Genomic DNA, 22,048 nt, shown 5'->3' with positions numbered 1-22,048 from the left:
TAAGAAATAATCCCAGTTTTTATTTAATGCGATAGACACTACACTTTGGTTTAAGCCAAAAACGGGAGAAGCGATGCTGAAATGAAGAGAGACTCGGAGTTTCTTTTCAATATTTGACTAGGTTTTACGGGTGGAAAATGAATTATCGAGGTTAAAGGAAGCTCAGATGTTAAGTGTCATGCCAATATGGTGTGAGGGCGATAACTGTTTTTTTTTTAATAAATAAATATTTCAAGTGATGAAAACTAATAAAAAGAGTTGAAAAGTTAGGAATTTATTAAACTATGTTTATCTTAAAAAACTAAATAATTTTATTAAGAATAAATATTTGTTAAAAAGCGTGTTGATTCTGCCGGCCAATCGGTTTGTAAAGGTAATAATGAATGCAGTACGTGCCAGGATTATTTTTGTTGCTGTAATTTTATCGCTAGTAGAACACTGTATAAAGGTGAAATAACTAAAATATTATCGTGATACTGCAAACCGGGAAAACTGTTATTGGCTGATAACACTGCAAAGTGGGGGAACGTAAGTAAGTGGTTGGTAGCCTGTTCTGGATCTGAATATAAAAGGGAATGTAAAATTCTTTTTATATCAGTTCTACCTTGGATCCTGAATAGGTATGTTTTACTTTTCGTTTTATTGATAGTGGGTTAAATGTGTAAAACTTAGTTTGTACTTAGCGATGGCAGACCAAGAAGATTTAAATGAAAGTTTTAGTTCCGACGATTCGGATTATCACAGATATATGTGTTTTAGAAATGGGCACTATTCGTCTTCGGATTCGGAAGACCTTTCTTTCGAGGAAGGTGTGGAAAGTGAGGAAGACGAGGATTACGAACTAGGAGAAGAATTAGGAGTACCCGAAGAAAATGATGGGGCAAATTCCGATTTGGTAGCCACAGTGGAGGTTGAACGTCTACCAGCTCCTCTAATTTTATTAGAGGACGGGGATATAGAAGAGGCATTCATTGGGGAGTTTGCTGATAGAGAAGAGGATGCGCAGGAATAACGTAAGTTGTCGAAATTGCTAATTAATTTTTTTCTGACGTTTTCTCTAACGCGTGGTTTATTCTATTAGTTATCCCGTAATAACGTTTTATTAAATCTTTAAATGTTATTTCTTTACAGGTATGAATTTGAAGAAACTTTTTTGTTGTTATTCAAAAAAATTGTCATTCATGAATAAACTTTACCTTTAAATTTCCAAATATTGTGTTATTTATTAAAAACGTTATCCTTAACCTTTATTTAGTTAAATTGATATAGGCGCTGTGCAACGAAAAAAATAAAAGAGCGGAGGCTACGTGGGGCGGCAGCTCCACCGACATAAACAACGGTTTGACTTTACTTGGTCTCTTAGTATAAAATAAATACATTGTAATATTAAATTTGGCGTGGAAAACGAGTAAAAGAGACGTATAAAAAACCACCGGGGTCCGGGGTCTCCCCTCTACGGGGGGCAGATATAGGGGGCAGAGCCCACCAACAGAACAAACAGTGGAATCTTGCGCGTAAAGTAAATATAAACATTATACCCACGATTCCTAAACCAGCTAACCTAGCATTAGTCAATGGCCGAAACCGATCGGTTTCACGTTATGATATGGCGATTTTAGTGATTTATCAAAACATGATATAAATTCCGATATATCAGAAAATATTCCTATAATCTCCGACAATTTTGGATTGGAATCGTGATAATATCGGTCATCATCCGTTTACTTTAATGTGATAGGGGTAGGTTCTATGCTGGGGCCAGCCGTTTCCATGCTCTATCGCGCTTTCTGTAAGCAGGAGAGTGTAAGAGAGACGCCAGTAGTATCCTTGTTAACGTGTTCATTCCTATGAAAGTGCGATGGCGCTTTCGAAGTTCGAACAGAAGACGTGGCGTATGGTAGAAAATATTTTTCAAATCCATACATTTCCCGGTGAAGTTTGTAAAAAGCCTAGCTAGAGAAAATAAAGAGGCACTTTGTCAGGTTTATCGCATAGCTCTCTAGCGTAATGTTTTTGTTTAGTTTACGCCCTTTTTGCTAAGGAAAGCCATCGCGCTTCGTGATTAATGAAGGTGTTTCCAAGGCTACTGCTAGCGTCTGTCTCGCACTCTCCTGCTTACACAGTGAAATAGAGCGTCATTCGTAAGATAGTGTTTTTGCTTATTTTTGCCTTGTTTTCAGCACGCGCACTTTTGAGCTTTTTACATTACGATGAAAAAAGCTCTGATTAACGCAGTAACAAAACAGTATTTTACACACGTCACTTCCTTATAGAATAAAATTTTAAAAACTTAAACAAATCCCGTGGCCAAAAACATTTTGAACCGACTGTTTTTAGAATAACTTTATCTAATCGAACCTTTACTACCCTTAATATATCTTAGCTGGCTTTAACAGCAGCTACAGCAAAGGCAGACTAAGGCTCCGGCATAGAGCAGGCGGTTAAACAGACGAACCGACACGGCAATGAACTCTGAGTGGCGGAAAAACCCTAATGGCCCAGTCTAAGATTTCCGTGTATTCAAAAAAGAGATCCTACACTTTGATTTTACCCGAAATGAAGAGACTCTGAGATTCTATTCGTATGTCGCTAGGATGAAATAACCGAGTTTAAACCTATCCAAAGCGAGTTTTTTGACCGAATTTAACGTGAGAGTAGTTTTCTTCCTTTAATAAATTACTAACTTTCGCCGAACACACTCCCTATACAACGAGTGGGTTAACCCGTTAAAGATGAGGTTTTTTGTTGAATTCTATGCGCCTACTGCCGTTGGAAAGGGAAGGAATGGTCTTCCCCAGACGTGAAACCTCTGGGAATAAGCGCATCCAATAAAACTTGATTTCCTATGGATTGAAAGCGTGTGTAAAGTCTAGTTTTATAGAGTTTCTGTAAGGAGTGTGTTTTATATATACCTACTTCTGTCTTATTTCCCGAAAGTAATGGTGACGTGACAGCATTACGTGGTTGTTACCGAATAAGTATTCTTACGAGGAAACACCGGGGTGTCATTGTCACGTATCCCTTAACAACTAAATATACTTACTAAACCTAGCTTGGTATATCCAAGGCGCGAAAAATAAGGAAAAATGTAACCAGTTCAAAATAAATTTGCAATAATTTTTATAAAAAGTTTATTTTAGTTTTTTCTTAAAAACTGTACATTTGAAAATATCTTTAAATGGGTTACAAAATACGTTATAAGATGTGTTAACGAGAGGTCAATAGGTCTTTAGATGAATTAAGGGAAATCACGTGATTGCGTTAAGGTTAAAAGATCGCGCGCGATTTTCCTTTTAAGACCCTCTGCACTAAAATATTAAAAAGTGCGGGCTTCTTCAGTGACGTCGACATAGACAGTAAAACATGTCAGTCCGTGGGAGAAACAATTTACGAAACCCCCTATTTATAATACTTTCATAAAATATGACAGTTATTGTACCTTTTTAGTAACATTTTTTCACAGTTGTTACAATAAGAAGGGGATCGGCGAATGATATTAAATTCTCTTGAGAGGCTTGATAACTAAGATCAAGTTTTCACTGTACACAGGATAATATAAGTCAGTCTTTAGTCGAAGTAAATCATCGTTAAGTATTTTATAGAACGTTTCGAATACCGAATAAATTTCACTCGCTTCGAGAACGGAAAATACAATTCCGCGTATAAAAGTCAATGAGTTAAGGCGGGAAAAAAAAACGTTAGGCTTTGAGAAAAAATAAAAAGCGAAATTCCACGTTGATAAAAAGCCTTTCGACGAAAAAGTATTCGATAACGCTCGAGTAGTTTCGTAGCTATAGTCTCTATCTTCACCGCCTAGGCCGTACGTCACAGCTATACTTTTAATAATTAGATACAATATATATCGACATAATTTGTAGCGCGAATCAACGTTTTGAACGTTAGCGAGTAAATTATACATCTCCAAGACTTTGAAACCAACGTCAAAGCCTTTGTTTATTAGCAAAGTCAAACAATTGAAGGAAGGCTCGTAGGTTAGCATCCCATTGTCATCGACAAATAGCGTGTTGTTACCGATAACTGGATACGTCACGTCAGAATGGGACACGAATGACCTAACAACCGTGCCAATGTCTTTACAAAGGTTGTAATCGAAACCCTTCGCGTACACAGTTGAGACGCTGGTTCCGTATATCATGAACGATACGGCGGCTTCACCAGCTTCGCAACTCAAGATATCATCTAAATGGATGTAGAAGAAATTAAATAATGAAGTAAATAAAGAAGTAATAAAGGTATATAGGGATCTTACTCGGAGTAATATTAAAGAAATCCTGGTTGCTGCTTGGACTTAGCAACATATCTTGTAATCGAAGAATGTGGAATTTGGCCAAATTACAGAAGGGAATGAAAAGGCTTTCGCATCTCGATAGCAACGTATTGGCGTCAATAGCGTATAACGTTTGACTTGAAATAAAATCGTTCTCCGTAATGGCAACATCGCAAGCCGACGCGACGTATGCCGGAGTCTTGTATTCGAAGCACGAAACAACCACTTCTAATCTAGCGGCGCCTTGCCGTACATTAGCGAAATGTTCTAATAAGTTCGTTAAAAGAGCGAGCTCTTTAAGCAGTCTATTGCATTCTTTAAGCATTTTGACGCGATCCCTGAAGGATAATGTACGGAAACTCATAGTAGCGGATTTTAAAAGGAATACCGAGAAGCTTGGAACTTTGAATGGTCGTTTCGGGTTATCGTGGCAGTATTTGTGAGACGCAGAATAGAATTTATACTCCGAAATAGATAGCGGATCGGCACTTAAATTGCCGTTTTTAAAGTAGTAGTTTCCAAAGTCGTGGATAGCGTTAGGGTAGTATTCTTCCGAGGGCCGTCCAAATTTATTGGTTAAAATTTCTCTTCGCCACAGGACATAGCCCTGCTCTTGCAAAGTGTCGTAAGCTATGTGATACAAAATCTCCAGTAAATATTTTACGGATAAATCCCAACAACGATTCGCGAAATAATGGAGGCAATGGCTTTGGCCAGCGGATTGAGATACGAAAACGAAATTTAAATGTCCAGTAGGATAGGGTAGGCAAATTTCGGACCGCAACTCTTCTACAAAAGCGGAGCCTAGCGAGTGAAAGTCGCAAAGAATAATATTAAAGGTACTCTTCAGTGTTGAGTTAACGAACGAAATCACTTTCTGATTCAGCTTAGCTTGCGTTTCACTTTGGTTTATACGCGTCAAGGCCCGAATGAAGGCGGACTTTACTAGGGCCAAGAGTTCGTGGTATGAAAAAAAAGACTCCCGGGTGGTGAAAGCGAGACTAACTAAGGCATCGGAAATCTCGAAGAAGCGTATCAAATAAAGATATTCGTATCCCGACAAGGTTCGAGAGCCTTTAACAATTCGATTTGTTCGCTCTCTTTTTACCATTAAAGGGAATGTAATAGTGGGAGATTTTAATGGGTTCCAAACGTTCCAAGAAGTTGATATTAAGAAAAAACCATCCAGTTTCGAGACTGTGCTAATAGTAGTAACGGGTTTAGGCATTTGAGCCATTATGACAAAATATAGTTGGATAAACGCGCGAGGGTGTTTTCGCAATCGCGGCTAAGTCAATAATGACAAATAATACCAATCTACGTGAGACTTAATATAGCTGGTGAAAAAGCATGACCTACGAGGCACGCTCTACAAGCGGCTATACAGGGTGGAAGCCTCCGCCATGGTCCAGCCTTGGTACTTCTCCTAGTACGCCTGAGTGCTGCGGATGGAACACTTCTACAGGCGCCTGTAGGCCAAAAATAGATCAATGGGAGAATTAGAAGCGCACTTTCCCGATGCTTTTTCGGGCGATTGGTTAGAGGACTTTCGGCGTTTGTTCCTGCAACTGAAGCTCCAGTTTCCGTTGTAGGAGAAAAAATTCGGAAAAGTCAGATTCTCGCTTGTTGATTTACATATTTTGAATTTCAAAATCTCGAAAATAAAGAAATCTGGATAATTTTCCCATAACCACGTAGTGAGCGATAATGGGTTCCGAAGAATTAGTAAATAATTTACAAACTACGATCAAAGATGACTTTTTCACATCAGCCGCTTTGTCAATAACCATTGTTGGTGTAAGACGGCAGTCTGGAATTTTCGCCAATGCAATACAATGCCAAAACAATAATTTAGTAATAAGGAAACGATGATTTATTTATAAACTTGGAATTTATAATTTAAAGTTAATGTTAAAACTGCCTTCCTTCCACGTTAATGCATTTCTGCAAACGAAAAGCCCAATTTCCTCTGACATCTTGTAAAAATAACGGAGTATTTAGCGCACAAGCTTGTATAATTATGTCTTGAAGGATCTATCGTGTTGGTGGTTCAGTGTCGTAAACTACTTTGCACTTACCCCCAAAGAAAGGAATTAAAAATCGTGGGACATTCTTTAATACTAAATTATTGTTCTGGTACGGTATTCCATTGGTGATTTTTTTATGAGGATTCCCATTGAACTTACAAAATTCCACACTGCCATCTTACACCAACAAAGATTATTGACAAAGCGGCAAATGTGTTTTTTGATCGCAGTTTGGAAATGGTTTACTAATTTTCCAAACACATTATCGCTCACTACATAGTAATGGTAAAATTTTCCCGATATCGTTATTTTCGGAACTTTTTAAATTCAAAATAAGTAAACCAACAAGCGAGAATCTGGTTTCCGGGTCGCCACTCCTACAACCGAAACTGAAGCTTCATTTGCAGGAACAAGCGCAGTAACTCCTCTAACCAATCGCCAGAAAAAGCACTTGGAAGATGCGCTTCTATTTCTACCATTGGTCTATTTTTCGCCAACCAGCGCCTGTAGAAGTGTTCCACGCGCAGCACTCTGGTGTACTAGGAAAAGTACCAAGGCTAGACCACGGCTGAGACTTCCACCCCGTATGTAACATTACTAATAATAGTATGATTACGACTACGTAGATTTATTGGTTGCCTTGTTTAGTGATGATAATACAGGGTGTAAACTAAAAAATTGACCAGGTCGAATCGAGGCCTTTTCAGACGATACAACTAGATGAGTCAAAAAATGGATTTTCCTATGCCAACCTTTTTGAATGATAAACCTCATCCAACTTATATTCAGACAAACCAAATAGTTGACTCAACTCACGTTTATCCATTTAGTTTAGTCAAAAAGCGGAATCGTCTAGGGTCAAACTAATTTCCTGGACCAATTGACCTGTAAATTTAAAATTTCCAATTTTTTACCTCTCACTTTGTCCCCTAGGAGGGATATTCCAATCAACGTGTTTGTCGTTGTGTCTGTCTATCTGTCTGGGCTGCGCACGCGTTCGTATTTACGGAGGAAAGTGTAACCGAGTTTTCACACAGTACCACAAGCTAGTTTCGTACCCGGTTCCTCTTGCTGCGAGAAGAAAGTGCTAACCACTCCGCCACCCCACCTATGATGTTTTATAATTTCCTTTTATTTACGTTAGTTTCGGGCGGGATTCGAACCTGAGCCCTCCTGCTCTACCCCAGAACCACGGATACATATAACGATTCACTGAAAATTTGAAACTCTTCCGAAGAGAGGTATATTTTGGCTTGCCAGATTGTTATTTTTCTGAAACGATATATTAGGTGTTAAAAGTAATTTATGAATAAGACGAAAGTGAATAACCAAAAGAACTTTTTAATATCACGAATTGGTACGATAAATTCGCTTATTGTTACGCTACAGATTTCAAAGAATGGTAAACGATTACAAATCATATTTTGAAAAGGACAATTCGAAATTTTGTAAATGAACAACAATCAAAATCAATTTTAAATGGTTTTTAATAGTATAAAAATGTTTATTTAACACTTTAAATTTTATATTAATACTAAACAAAAGTTATATTTTACAAAAGTTATATTTATATTTAACAAAACATTTATTTTACACTTAAAATTTTACATAAATATTTTACATTTAAAAATATTTTACACTCTAAAATATTTTACGCTTTATGTATTTAACACTTTTAAATAGTTTGTTCTTCACTTAACATAAAATTAAAAAAAAAATATTTAGGTATCCCGTTTACGTTTCTTATTTTTCTTTTGGGGAAAGGCTTGGGACATTATCAATTCCTCGTCAGCGCCTAAAATTTAGAAAGATTTACTTAATTTATTTTATTTAAGAATACATAAATAAAAATTAAAAATAAATATTTACCGCGTTTCTCGTGCAATTCCTGAACCGCCACTTCCAGGATATTTGGATAGTGCGCGGTTGATACGAATGATGATGACCCTGGAGTTACGACTCTTGAATTACAGCCCTGCTCGCTGTCGTTTGAGTTAAACCCGATTTCGGCAGTGAAAGTTGTTTCAGCTTCATTTTCAGTCGCATTATCTGCTACCATTATTAAATTTTGGGACGAATTTCGTAACGCCAAAAGTTTTGAAACAGTTTCTGTAAGGCTGGCGGTAGCCATTTCTTTCATCGCTTGATTAAGTAGATTTGTGGAGTTAATAAGGTCCTCTTGCTGACCTGAAGTAGTATTAGAAAAAGCTTTTCCTAATCGACGATAACTTTCGTTGGTGTTTTTCAGGTCAACAAGATACTGAACTTTTCTATTTTGATTTTTGATTTCATCTTTCAGACTTTCAACGGCGGTCTGGTGTTGCTTTTCAGTTTTTTGAAGCGTCTAGAATTTATATGCGTTATTAATACAGTTCTGAACAGAAAGCTTAAAATTAAAATAGTGCTAAAACCGACATTCGAAATTATAATAACCACACTTTAAAGCTCCCTCTATAGGTCGAGTTAACATCATTTTACTACCAGCGTTTTCCTTTGAGCTGCTCTTTCTGCTCCTGGAATGCTCCGTAATACCTTCCTTTCATCCGTTCGTTGAAGGAAGTTATTTCGGAGCAGAGAGAGCGAAAATAACAGCTAGGAGAAAACATTTATACCTACCTCGAGAATTTCTTGCTCCTGTTGAATTTTTTTGGGAAGCCGGGAATATTTACTATCATACTCGTCATCTTGTAATTCTTCCTCTTCTGGTTCCACGTTTGTTATTACCTGGCCATCTTTAAAAATATATAAATAAAATAAAAAATGATATAACCGGGGAATATAAGCCAAAGGAAGCGAAATGTTGTTAGAAACTTTCGCTCCAACCACGCGTCCGTTCGGTAGAAGGGGAAGTAAACAATCGAGGGTTTGAAGCGAAAAAATGGCGTTTTAATAGGGGCGATTACGGGTCCGCTGTTTTCCCGCTACACCCCCCGTTTATTTCCTTTCTCTTCTACCGAACGTTCGTGACATTTGGGCGAAAGTTTCTACCAACATTTCGCTTCCTTTATCTAATCTTCCTTGATAAAAGTTACCAGGAATTGATGCGATGAGTGGAGGTTCGGCAACATCCACGCAATTCGGGAAACCAAACAATTCATCGTTGGGCAGACATAAAATTTTGGTCCACTCCGGCTCCTTCTCAGCCACCTCCAGATATCGACTCCATACTGGAACCGGAAACAGATTTTCTGTTTCATCGCCATACTTCCCCTCTAAAAAAAATTATAAGCAGGCTGGCGGTTGAAGCTAGTGACGCTGGCAACCTGGTAACCATCTAGAAGCGAAATGTGACCGGTAATAGTGTAATATTTTACACTATTGTACACTTATTCTACGCTTTTACCCCTTAACAGATAGCGCCGGCGTCACTGGTTATTAAATTATTATACTTACGAGCCAGTTTGGCGAGGTAAGCCACGACGTAACGGACGAAGTCGTTGTTTTTCAGTGACCCGTCAGATTGAATAGCGAATAAATTTTGGATATTTTTCGAATGGTCCGATAGACATTTTTGACTTTTTTTTTTCCTGAGAAATTTTTTAGAACTAATTAGTTTGTATCTTTATCCGGTCGCAAAGTGAATATAAAGAAAATTTACAAAATCCTTGTACCAAAGTTAAAGATTTGGCAGGAAAGAAACACAAAATAATAAAAATTATAATAATAAATTTTACTCATGTGTTGTTGAGCCTTTTTTTCCCGATATTGCTATTGCGCTCTTGACAACTGTAAACCATGTGCCTTCATTTTTTACGGTGTTATTGGAAAAGGCTTCATCTATTTCGGGGACTGTCAAGAATAGTTGTTTTAGTTGTTGGCCAGGGAGAGCACTAACATAAAAATATAGCGCTTGGATGAGCGACTCTGGCGAAAAATAAGTACTCTTGGGCGTTTTTTTAGAAAGACGAAAAGCGTCGCAAATGAGTTTAACAACTTTATCTTTAGTCAGATAATTGGCCATCTCGATGAAAATCTAGCCTGCAAAGGAAAAATTATTTAATTTATGTCCCGAACCTCTCTACGCTATCCGAACCTTCCTTTAGGTATTGTAACGAAGGAACACCCGCGTAACGTTTACAAAGTTAGGGATATTAACATAACAAACCTACTTGGAAGATATCCAAATTGCAAATGTTTGAAAAAATCTAAAACCCACTTATATACCCGTTTGTAAGTCCTATATCCCGAACGTTATAACGACGTGACAACGTTACGTGGGTGATTCGTCGTAACCATACTAGGTAATATTACGAGGGAACACCCCCATAACGTTAACACATCGCTTATACGTTAGGGATATATACATACCAAACTAACTTATATACCAGCTTTTAATTCATATATCCCAAACGTAATAACGACGTGACAACGTTACATGGGTGATCCCTCATAACCACACTCTAGGTATTGATAAGAGGGAACACCCGCTTATCGTTAACATGCCGCTATTGAGTTTAGGAATTCATACAAACCAATCCTCCCGTGTAGATATCCAAATTGCAACTGATTGGAAATATTGAAAACCCATCGATATGCCCGCTTTTAAGTCCTATATCCCGAACGTAATAACGAAGTGACAACGTTACGCGGATGATTCCACGTAACCCAACTCTAGGTATTGTTACGAGGCAACACCCGCGTAACGTTACCACGTCGCTATTGAGTTGGGGACTTCATACGTACCAAACCTCCCTTGAAGATATCCAAATTGCAAATGTAGAAAATATCGAAAACCCATCTATATGCCCGCTTTTAAGTCCTATATCCCGAACGTAATAACGAAGTGACAACGTTACGCGGATGATTCCACGTAACGAAACTCTAGGTATTGTTACGAGGGAAAACCCGCGTAACGTTAACACGTCGCTATTGAGTTGGGGACTTCATACGTACCAAACCTCCCTTGAAGATATCCAAATTGCAAATGTAGAAAATATCGAAAACCCATCTATATGCCCGCTTTTAAGTCCTATATCCCGAACGTAATAACGAAGTGACAACGTTACGCGGATGATTCCACGTAACGAAACTCTAGGTATTGTTACGAGGGAAAACCCGCGTAACGTTACCACGTCGCTATTGAGTTGGGGACTTCATACGTACCAAACCTCCCTTGAAGATATCCAAATTGCAAATGTTGAAAATATCGAAAACCCATCTATATACCCGCTTTTAAGTCCTATATCCCGAACGTAATAACGAAGTGACAACGTTACGCGGATGATTCCACGTAACGAAACTCTAGGTATTGTTACGAGGGAAAACCCGCGTAACGTTACCACGTCGCTATTGAGTTGGGGACTTCATACGTACCAAACCTCCCTTGAAGATATCCAAATAACAAATGATTGGAAATATTGAAAACCCATCGATATGCCCGCTTTTAAGTCTTATATCCCGAACGTTATAACGAAGTGACAACGTTACGCGGATGATTCCACGTAACCGAACTCTAGGTATTGTTACGAGGGAAAACCCGCGTAACGTTAACACGTCGCTATTGAGTTGGGGACTTCATACGTACCAAACCTCCCTTGAAGATATCCAAATTTCAAATGTAGAAAATATCGAAAACCCATCTATATACCCGCTTTTAAGTCCTATATCCCGAACGTAATAACGAAGTGACAACGTTACGCGGATGATTCCACGTAACCAAACTCTAGGTATTGTTACGAGGGAAAACCCGCGTAACGTTAACACGTCGCTATTGAGTTGGGGACTTCATACGTACCAAACCTCCCTTGAAGATATCCAAATTTCAAATGTAGAAAATATCGAAAACCCATCTATATACCCGCTTTTAAGTCCTATATCCCGAACGTAATAACGAAGTGACAACGTTACGCGGATGATTCCACGTAACCAAACTCTAGGTATTGTTACGAGGCAACACCCGCGTATCGTTAACACGTTTCTATTACGTTAGGGACTTTATACGTACCGAACCTCCCTTGAAGATATCCAAATAACAAATGATTGGAAATATTGAAAACCCATCGATATGCCCGCTTTTAAGTCCTATATCCCGAACGTAATAACGAAGTGACAACGTTACGCGGATGATTCCACGTAACCGAACTCTAGGTATTGTTACGAGGCAACACCCGCGTATCGTTAACACGTTTCTATTACGTTAGGGACTTTATACGTACCGAACCTCCCTTGAAGATATCCAAATAACAAATGATTGGAAATATTGAAAACCCATCGATATGCCCGCTTTTAAGTCTTATATCCCGAACTTTATAACGAAGTGACAACGTTACGCGGATGATTCCACGTAACCGAACTCTAGGTATTGTTACGAGGGAAAACCCGCGTAACGTTACCACGTCGCTATTGAGTTGGGGACTTCATACGTACCAAACCTCCCTTGAAGATATCCAAATTGCAAATGTAGAAAATATCAAAAACCCATCTATATACCCGCTTTTAAGTTCTATATCCCGAACGTAATAACGAAGTGACAACGTTACGCGGATGATTCCACGTAACCAAACTCTAGGTATTGTTACGAGGCAACACCCGCGTATCGTTAACACGTTTCTATTACGTTAGGGACTTTATACGTACCGAACCTCCCTTGAAGATATCCAAATAACAAATGATTGGAAATATTGAAAACCCATCGATATGCCCGCTTTTAAGTCCTATATCCCGAACGTAATAACGAAGTGACAACGTTACGCGGATGATTCCACGTAACCGAACTCTAGGTATTGTTACGAGGCAACACCCGCGTATCGTTAACACGTTTCTATTACGTTAGGGACTTTATACGTACCGAACCTCCCTTGAAGATATCCAAATAACAAATGATTGGAAATATTGAAAACCCATCGATATGCCCGCTTTTAAGTCTTATATCCCGAACTTTATAACGAAGTGACAACGTTACGCGGATGATTCCACGTAACCGAACTCTAGGTATTGTTACGAGGGAAAACCCGCGTAACGTTACCACGTCGCTATTGAGTTGGGGACTTCATACGTACCAAACCTCCCTTGAAGATATCCAAATTGCAAATGTAGAAAATATCAAAAACCCATCTATATACCCGCTTTTAAGTTCTATATCCCGAACGTAATAACGAAGTGACAACGTTACGCGGATGATTCCACGTAACCAAACTCTAGGTATTGTTACGAGGCAACACCCGCGTATCGTTAACACGTTTCTATTACGTTAGGGACTTTATACGTACCGAACCTCCCTTGAAGATATCCAAATTGCAAATTTGAAAATATTTTTTTTTAAATTAATAAACATTATGTACAACAATGGCCCCCAATACTGACAATTAACACGAAAAATTTCAAAATTCTAACTACAACGGTTATTGAAAAAAATCACTTTTTCGAATAAAAATGGACACCTTGTATATGAAGTTTCCATTAAGGTACACATTAGATAATTTTACACGAGAGTTTATTCAATTGTATATTAAGGTGTTGGTGAGTGAACACATATACTTAGTAAGGTAAAATCATGAGCCATTTGGTATGGTCTCACTGGAGCTCTGTACGGAGATTACATTCTTGATATACGTCGTGAATGATCTAAAAAGATTACTGTAGACAACCACTTTTGTAATACACCTTTATTTAACAAAATTTATACTTCACTATATTTCAACGTTTATAATACACCGTATTTCATCAACATAATACAAATTTTAATTTCCCATTGCGTGAGAGCCTAGTGACATTAATACTTTACGTTGCGTGGTTTGGGATGAAATTTCTAACTACCGTTGCGCAAGAGTTAGGTGATATAAAAACTAAGCTGCGTGAGTGATGAGTGATATACGAAACTTATACGCTGGGTTAGGAATTAGGGAGAGTTCCGCATGTGATCGGTGAGATTGAGTCTTTACAGTGCGTGAGAGGTCGGTGAGAATACTACTCGAGGTGTTATCCGCGAGCCGTTATCCGGTCCCTGACAACCAGTAACTATACGTGCCAACTAAGCTTACGTTCTCCGTAAAGGCTTTTCCCAGCGGATTGAGATACGAAAACGAAATTTTGATGTCCAGTAGGATAGGCAAATTTCGACCGCAACTCTTCTACATAAGCGTAGCCTAGCGAGTGAAAGCCGCAAAGAAGAATGTTAAAGGTGCTCTTCAGTGGCGAGTTAACGAATGAAAACACTTTCTGATTCCGCTTCGCTGGCATTTCGCTTGGCTTTAAACGCGTCAAAACCCGAATGAAGGCGGACTTAACGAACGCCAGTAGTTGGTGGTATGGAAAAAAGACTCGGGTGGTAAAAGAGAGACTAACTAGGGCATCGGAAATCTCAAAGAATGGTATTAAATAAAGAAATTCGTATCCCGACAAAGTTCGAGAGCCTTTAACGATAAAATTTTTTCGCTCTCTTTTTACAATTAAAGGGAATGTAGTGCTGGGAGATTTCAATGGGTTCCATACGTTCCAAGAAGTTGATATTAAGAAAAAACCACCAATTTTCGAGACTGTGCTAATATTAAGACAGCGTTAAGGCGTTTGAGCCATTAGGACCAAAAATAGTTGGGTAAACCCGCAAGGGTGTTTTCGCAACCGCGGCTAAGTCAATAATGACATTATATGATTCTCCGTGATACTTAATACTGCTGGTGAAAACGCATCTCCTACGAGGGTGAAGTGCTACAAGTGGCTTAATGTAACAATAACAATGCTTTTATGATAACGGCTACGCAGATTTATTGGCTGCCCGGTTTAAGTCATGTTAATTACACGGTGTAAGTTAAAAAATGACCAGGGCGAATTGAGTCCTTTTCAGACGATACAACTAGATAATTCCAAAAATGGATTGTCCGATTGCCAACCTTTTTCGTTTCATAAAACTCATCCGTCTTCTATTCAGACAATCCAACTAGTTGATTCAACTCACGTTTATCCACCTAGTGGAACCAAAAAGCTGAATTGTCTTAAAAGACCTATACTCAAACAGTTTAAAAACTCAAGTATTAAGATTTCAGATTGTTTTCCACGTGCAAGAGGGACAATCGTTTAATAATTTCGGATCACCTTCCACGATGTCTTCAAGTTCATCTAAAAACTAACGTGAAAGCATTGCGCCTTGTAAGTAGCTTTAGTTCCAATAAGAAAGTTGTTCTCCATCATATTTTGGATCCGATCAAATTTTAGCAATAGTCGGCTGTGAAATAAATGGTCAAAAACAAGGAATTATGACTAAGAGACCACATTTAAGTCTGAAATAATCAGCAATTAAATGGGCTATGGCATTCAATTTCGCGGGTCCTATTTCACTGTTAGGACTACGGAATTTCTAGGCGAGGCAACAGTTATCTCAAAAACCTTTAGGCTTAGATCTACAGTTCCAATTGGTAAGTTGTTCTCCATCTCATTTAAAGTAAAAACGGCAGTTACATAAAAAATGTGACGGTGTATTTGGAAATGCGTTAATAAACATAATGATTCTGGAAATACGTGTTACATAACCTTTGAGACAAGGTTCGAGGTCATCCGATATTCAATAGTCATACGTCCCCCTAACAGAGGCATAGATTCTGAGAATTTTAATACGGTATCACATTTGCTGATTAATTAAGACGTAAATGCGGTCTCTTAGACACAATATCTTTTATAGTCACCACATTTTTACCGTTTACTTCGCAGCGCCTTTTTTGTCAAATTTGATCGGGTCAAAGATATTTAGACTAAAAATGTGAACTTTTCCAATCGGAATTAAAGTATTAATTTAACCTTATGCTTCTCGAGATAGTTTAAGGATAACCTTGAAGACATGGTTTAGGGTCCTACTAATTTCCTGGACCAATTGACCCCTTAAACGTGGGAAAGGACCTAAAATTTCAAATTTCCAATTTTTAACTTTCTGAAATATTCGCCCTGCTCCATTTTTAGTTAACTCCATGTATATCACACGATGTATAAGGTGTTCAAATTATTTTTTAAATAAGACGAAACTGAAGAATAAAAGGAATTTTTTATTATCACATTCTTTTAATGGTACGTTACAGATTTCAACGCATGGTTAACGATTACACAAAATAGCACCTTACGCGAAAATAATGGAAGCGGATAAATCGCGGTTTAATTGCACGGCATAATTTCGTGGCTTAATCTTCGCCTGATGATATGTCCGAAAATTCTACATTTTCATCGTCTCCTTCTACACTTTCTTCGCCAACTTCTCTTTTTCCTTCGACACTTTCTTCGTCTTTTTGTACCGTTTCGTCTTCTTCCACACTTTCTTCGTCTTTTTGTACCGTTTCGTCTTCTTCCACACTTTCTTCGTCTTTTTGTACCGTTTCGTCTTCTTCCACACTTTCTTCGTCTTTTTGTACCGTTTCGTCTTCTTCCACACTTTCTTCGTCTTCTTCTTCGATTTGTACGGAGGCGTACTCTACAACTCTGTAATAAATTATATTGTTTATTCCTAATTGAAGAGAAAGTACGTTCGCTTGTTAGCTATTAAAAATGTACTAAAAGTTAAAATTTACTTTCGGGCTAAATTGGCCACTTTTAAAATTTCTGCCTTTTTTGATTTCGTAAGACCTAGGAGAAGAGCGATCTGTGATTCGGTGGTTACCGTGTACAATTCCGTGTTGAGTAGACTGGTAGCTCGCTCGAAGAAAATATCGACGGAACTAGATAATAATTACAAAAAATTTCAAGTAATTTGACCGTATTCAAAATTACGTATTAAAGCGCGATACCACCTGTACATTTTGGGGTCTAGCAAGCTTATTTACCAGCTTCTCACACCCTAAAAATGCAGGGGATATTCAGGCGCAAAACAATCTTAGATATTAACGATGGTATAAATTACCCGAAAGTTAACTGTTTGATCATAACTGCCGCCGGTGATTTTGCGTCGTTGATTTTTGTGAAAAGTTTACGGGCAAAATCCTTTTCCGGGTTACCAGTAAAATAGACCTGCTTAACGTCAGACCGAAATTTCTTAGCTTCTTTCTCCCTGTTTTAGAAAAATTAAGCGTAGAACCAAAAATAACATAACGTACAAAATTCTGGGAATAAGGGCTCACACCCACTACGTGATATTTATCAAGTGCTGTATTTCACGCGCTCTCCTCGGAACTTTCGAGCGTAACAAGTAACTGGGAAACAAAGTTACTTGATAACTTGCGAAATATCACGTTAACACTGGGCAAAGTGTAGGAGCGATCGAAGTCTCAGACTTTTTGTAAAAAAATAATATTTACTTTTGATCCGATTGAACTTGTTTTTCGTCTTGCTTAATTTGATCTTGAATTTTAATTTCTTCTCCGTTGTTTCTATAACAAATAAAAATCAATTTTATTATTATTCACGGTGACGGTGACTGGTTAAATTTACCTCTCAGCATCGGGCTCGTCTATCACGTACACCCCCTGAACTTTGGGCTTCTTAGACTCGTCAATTTTCATTTTCTTAACGAGGATGGCCGAAGCAGAGGAAGAAAGCCTTTTATCCTTAAAAATGGTATTTTCAAAATTGTAAAAACACTGAGAAAAGCATTCACAGGGAGTATAACCCCAGGATATGGGTATGGAAATTAAAGGGTTCCCATTTAAGGATGCAATAGAAACTTTGGTCTCTGCTTAGTGATTTGTTTACGATAAATCTCAAAAAATTAAGAGTTTCCATTAAATCCTTTACCTTTAACGCGATACACATTCGTTTACGGAGTAGGCCATTTGGTTACGGGCTTAATTTCGCATAGTACAGGCGCGGTCGAGTACTATCAGAAATCATACCTGTAATGAAAAGGCAGCTTCCACAAATAAGTGTAAAATCTTTTTTAATTTTTCTAACCATTCTTGAATCGGTACGAAGGAACTTGGCGTAACGAGTTTTCAGAGAATTTTCCGTATATTTGGAAGACATTAACTTGTTTTCTACGACGTAACTTCGTATATTCTTCCAGAGAGTGTCGGATGTTATCCCGTTTCCGTCGGGAGCACCGAATATTCTCAACACGGCGTTCTTTAATACTTCATCGTCAGATGGAGTGTAGGAAACCCGTTTCTTACTATAAGAAATAAAACGATAATTGAAGAAAAACAAAACAAAAACCAAATACAAACCTTTCAGGCAAAATATTAAAAAGGGCCGCTTTCGTCGAACCTTTAGGAATTTCAACCCTACATGGTAAAAAGATAATAAACCCATTTAATTTTCGAACCAAAATAAATTAAGGCAAACATTTTCGTGACCGTACGTTTTCATTGTTGGCGAAATTAATTGTTTCGCAACGACCTCGTTGAAAGTTTCCCCTATAACCTTTACGGGACGATCCATCAAAAGGAAATTATTACGGGATTTCGGATTTATTGTATGTGGCTGAGCTAAAAATTCAAAAACAGCGACATTTACGACCAATAAAAAAGGGGGTAGAATGAAACCCGCCATAAATACATACATCCCTAATGTGACAACGTTACGAGTTTGATTTCACGTGAAAATACTCTATTTCTTACAAGGCAACAATCGCGTGACGTTGTCACGTCGCTATTACGTTACGGATATATACCAACCAAACCTCCTTTGACGGTATCAAAATTACCACTGATTGAAAGTATCGAAAACCCACTTTTAAGTATAATTTCCCGAACGTAATAGCGACGTGACCACGCTACGCGGGTGTTCCCTCCTAACCACCCTCTTAAGTATTGTTACGAAGGAATACCCGCGTCACGTTGTCACGACGCTATTGAGTTGGGGACTTCAAACATAACAAACTTCCCTTGAAGATATCAAAATTGGAAATGATTCAAAATATCGAAAACACACTTATATACCCACTTTTAAGTATTATTTCCCGAACGTAATAGCGACGTGACCACGTTACGCGGGTGTTCCCTCCTAACCACACTCTAGCTATTGTTACGAGGGAACACCCACGTAACGTTAACACGTCGCTATTACGTTGGGGACTACATACCTACCAATCCTCTCTTGTAGATATCCAAATTGCAAATGATTTAAAATATTGAAAACACACTTATATACCCGCTTTAAAGTACTATATCCTGAAGGTAATAGCGAGGTGACAACGTTACGCGGATGATTCCTCGTAAGCATACTCTAGGTTTTGTTATGAGGGAAAACACGCGTTACGTTAACACGTCACTATTGAGTTGGTGACTTAAAACATTACAAACCTCCCTTGAAGCAATCCAAATTGGAAATGATTCAAAATATCGAAAACCCACTTATATACCCGCTTTTAAGTATTATTTCCCGAACGTAATAGCGACGTGACCACGTTACGCGGGTGTTCCCTCTTAACCACACTCTAGCTATTGTTACGAGGGAACACCCGCGTGACGTTGTCACGTCGCTATAACGTTTGGTAATTATACGTACGAAACCTCCATTGACGGTATCCGAATTCAACTGATTGAAAATAACGAAAATTCCCCCTATATACCCGCTTTTGAGTCCTATTTCCCGAACGTAACAACGACGTGACCACGTTACGCGGGTGTTCCCTCCTAACCATACTCTATTTATTGTTACGAGTGAAAACCCACGTAACGTTAACACGTCGCTATTACGTTGGGGACTACATACCTACCAATCCTCTCTTGTAGATATCCAAATTGCAAATGATTTAAAATATTGAAAACACACTTATATACCCGCTTTAAAGTACTATATCCTGAAGGTAATAGCGAGGTGACAACGTTACGCGGATGATTCCTCGTAAGCATACTCTAGGTTTTGTTATGAGGGAAAACACGCGTTACGTTAACACGTCACTATTGAGTTGGTGACTTAAAACATTACAAACCTCCCTTGAAGCAATCCAAATTGGAAATGATTCAAAATATCGAAAACCCACTTATATACCCGCTTTTAAGTATTATTTCCCGAACGTAATAGCGACGTGACCACGTTACGCGGGTGTTCCCTCTTAACCACACTCTAGCTATTGTTACGAGGGAACACCCGCGTGACGTTGTCACGTCGCTATAACGTTTGGTAATTATACGTACGAAACCTCCATTGACGGTATCCGAATTACAACTGATTGAAAATAACGAAAATTCCCCCTATATACCCGCTTTTGGGTCCTATTTCCCGAAAGTAACAACGACGTGACCACGTTACGTGGGTGTTCCCTCCTAACCATACTCTATTTATTGTTACGAGGGAAAACCCACGTAAAGTGAACACGTCGCTATTACGTTGGGGACTATATACATACCAATCCTCTCTTGTAGGTATCCAAATTGAAAATGATTGAAAATATTGAAAACACTCATCTATACCCGCTTTTAAGTACTATATGCCGCACGTAATAGCGACGTGACCATGTTACGCGGTTGTTCCATCTTAACCACACAAGGTATTTTACGAGGGAACACCCACGTAACGTTAACACGTCGCTTTTACGTTGGGGACTATATACATACCAAACCTCCCTCGGATGGTCTTCGTGCTACTTTTTCGACTAAAAAAAGAAGGAACTCTCGGTGTTTATTATCATTTCAGTCGCTGGTCCTTTCGTGGTAAGTTCATTTGTATTTGCTCCGTAGTATATGTACAGAAAAATCTAGTGTCCAGCTTTGTAAATTTGTCAGATTTTCACTTACGTTTGTAGGAATTTTAAAATCTATATCATTATCGCAATGGACCTTGTACAATATTCAATTTCGAAAGCTTTCCACTGCTCTACGAGAGCGCAAGTGATGAGTTATTATAAGTTTATGGTGGATGACTACAATAAAACATATGACGTAAGTTACATCTCCGATCCCAGACTCTTTTTAACGAAGATAAACATTCAGCCCCGATCTGGGCAGATGGATCTCAAGCTGCCGTCGTGGGAAAAGATACCAGGTAAGCATAAATAACTTTATAATTGTTTGGAATTAAAAAACGATTCTTCTGTAGCAGTTTCGTCTGATCTCTCTGTTAATGATGGCTTGAAACGAAATATTAAATATTGAGGGCGAAAACAATATGATCAAGAAATTCCGTAGTGATCCTAAAGAACTTAAAACAAGTGATGAAGACAAATACTTTGAAGAAGTCGTTGGAGGGATTATTTCGTCATAATTCAAACGTGGAAAGATAAATAATAAAATCAATTTTGATTATGTATAATAAAATCAATTTTTGAAATGTATAATAAAAATATTTTTTCGTAATTGAAATGTATTTATTTCACGAATTTAAGCCTATAGAAATAATCTAAGCTAAGTTGAAAAATTAAGGTATATTGGTTTTCTCACGACATATAACCAACCGCATGCGATATTTTCAGATAGTTCATTCTTGATACATGTCACACCACAGGCAATGGATTTTTTAATCGTCAGGATATAGCGCAATTCATCACACGTAAATGTACTTGAAAAGACTATTTCAACTCAAAGTACGCAGAAGCAATTGTGTCAAATATTCTTTGAAAAGCTTTATTTTCAACGGGGTGCCAGCAGATCAATTGGAAAACCGTTTAGGTTTTGATAGGACCGACGCGAATGGGGAAAACAGAATTAGCCTAAGCACATGGCAAATAGTCTCTGATTGGGAGGAACAAATGGGAATGGAAGAGGTACCGCTCAGGCGTAACAGTCTTGAGTCGTCATCGACGACGATGTAGACACAGAAAAATTGTCCCCCCAGAAGTTTATCGAACGTAGACCTCAATGTCACATGTGACGTAAAGTATTCCACAGTGTGTTTCGAGAAGGGGGTGCCGATTTTTATATGTTGCAACTCGGAGGTGGTGGTA

Source organism: Leiobunum rupestre, chromosome 1, assembly GCF_980474605.1.
Source record: "Leiobunum rupestre chromosome 1, qqLeiRupe1.1.hap1, whole genome shotgun sequence".
Classification (NCBI taxonomy): domain Eukaryota; kingdom Metazoa; phylum Arthropoda; class Arachnida; order Opiliones; family Sclerosomatidae; genus Leiobunum; species Leiobunum rupestre.
This window is presented reverse-complemented; position numbering follows the sequence as displayed.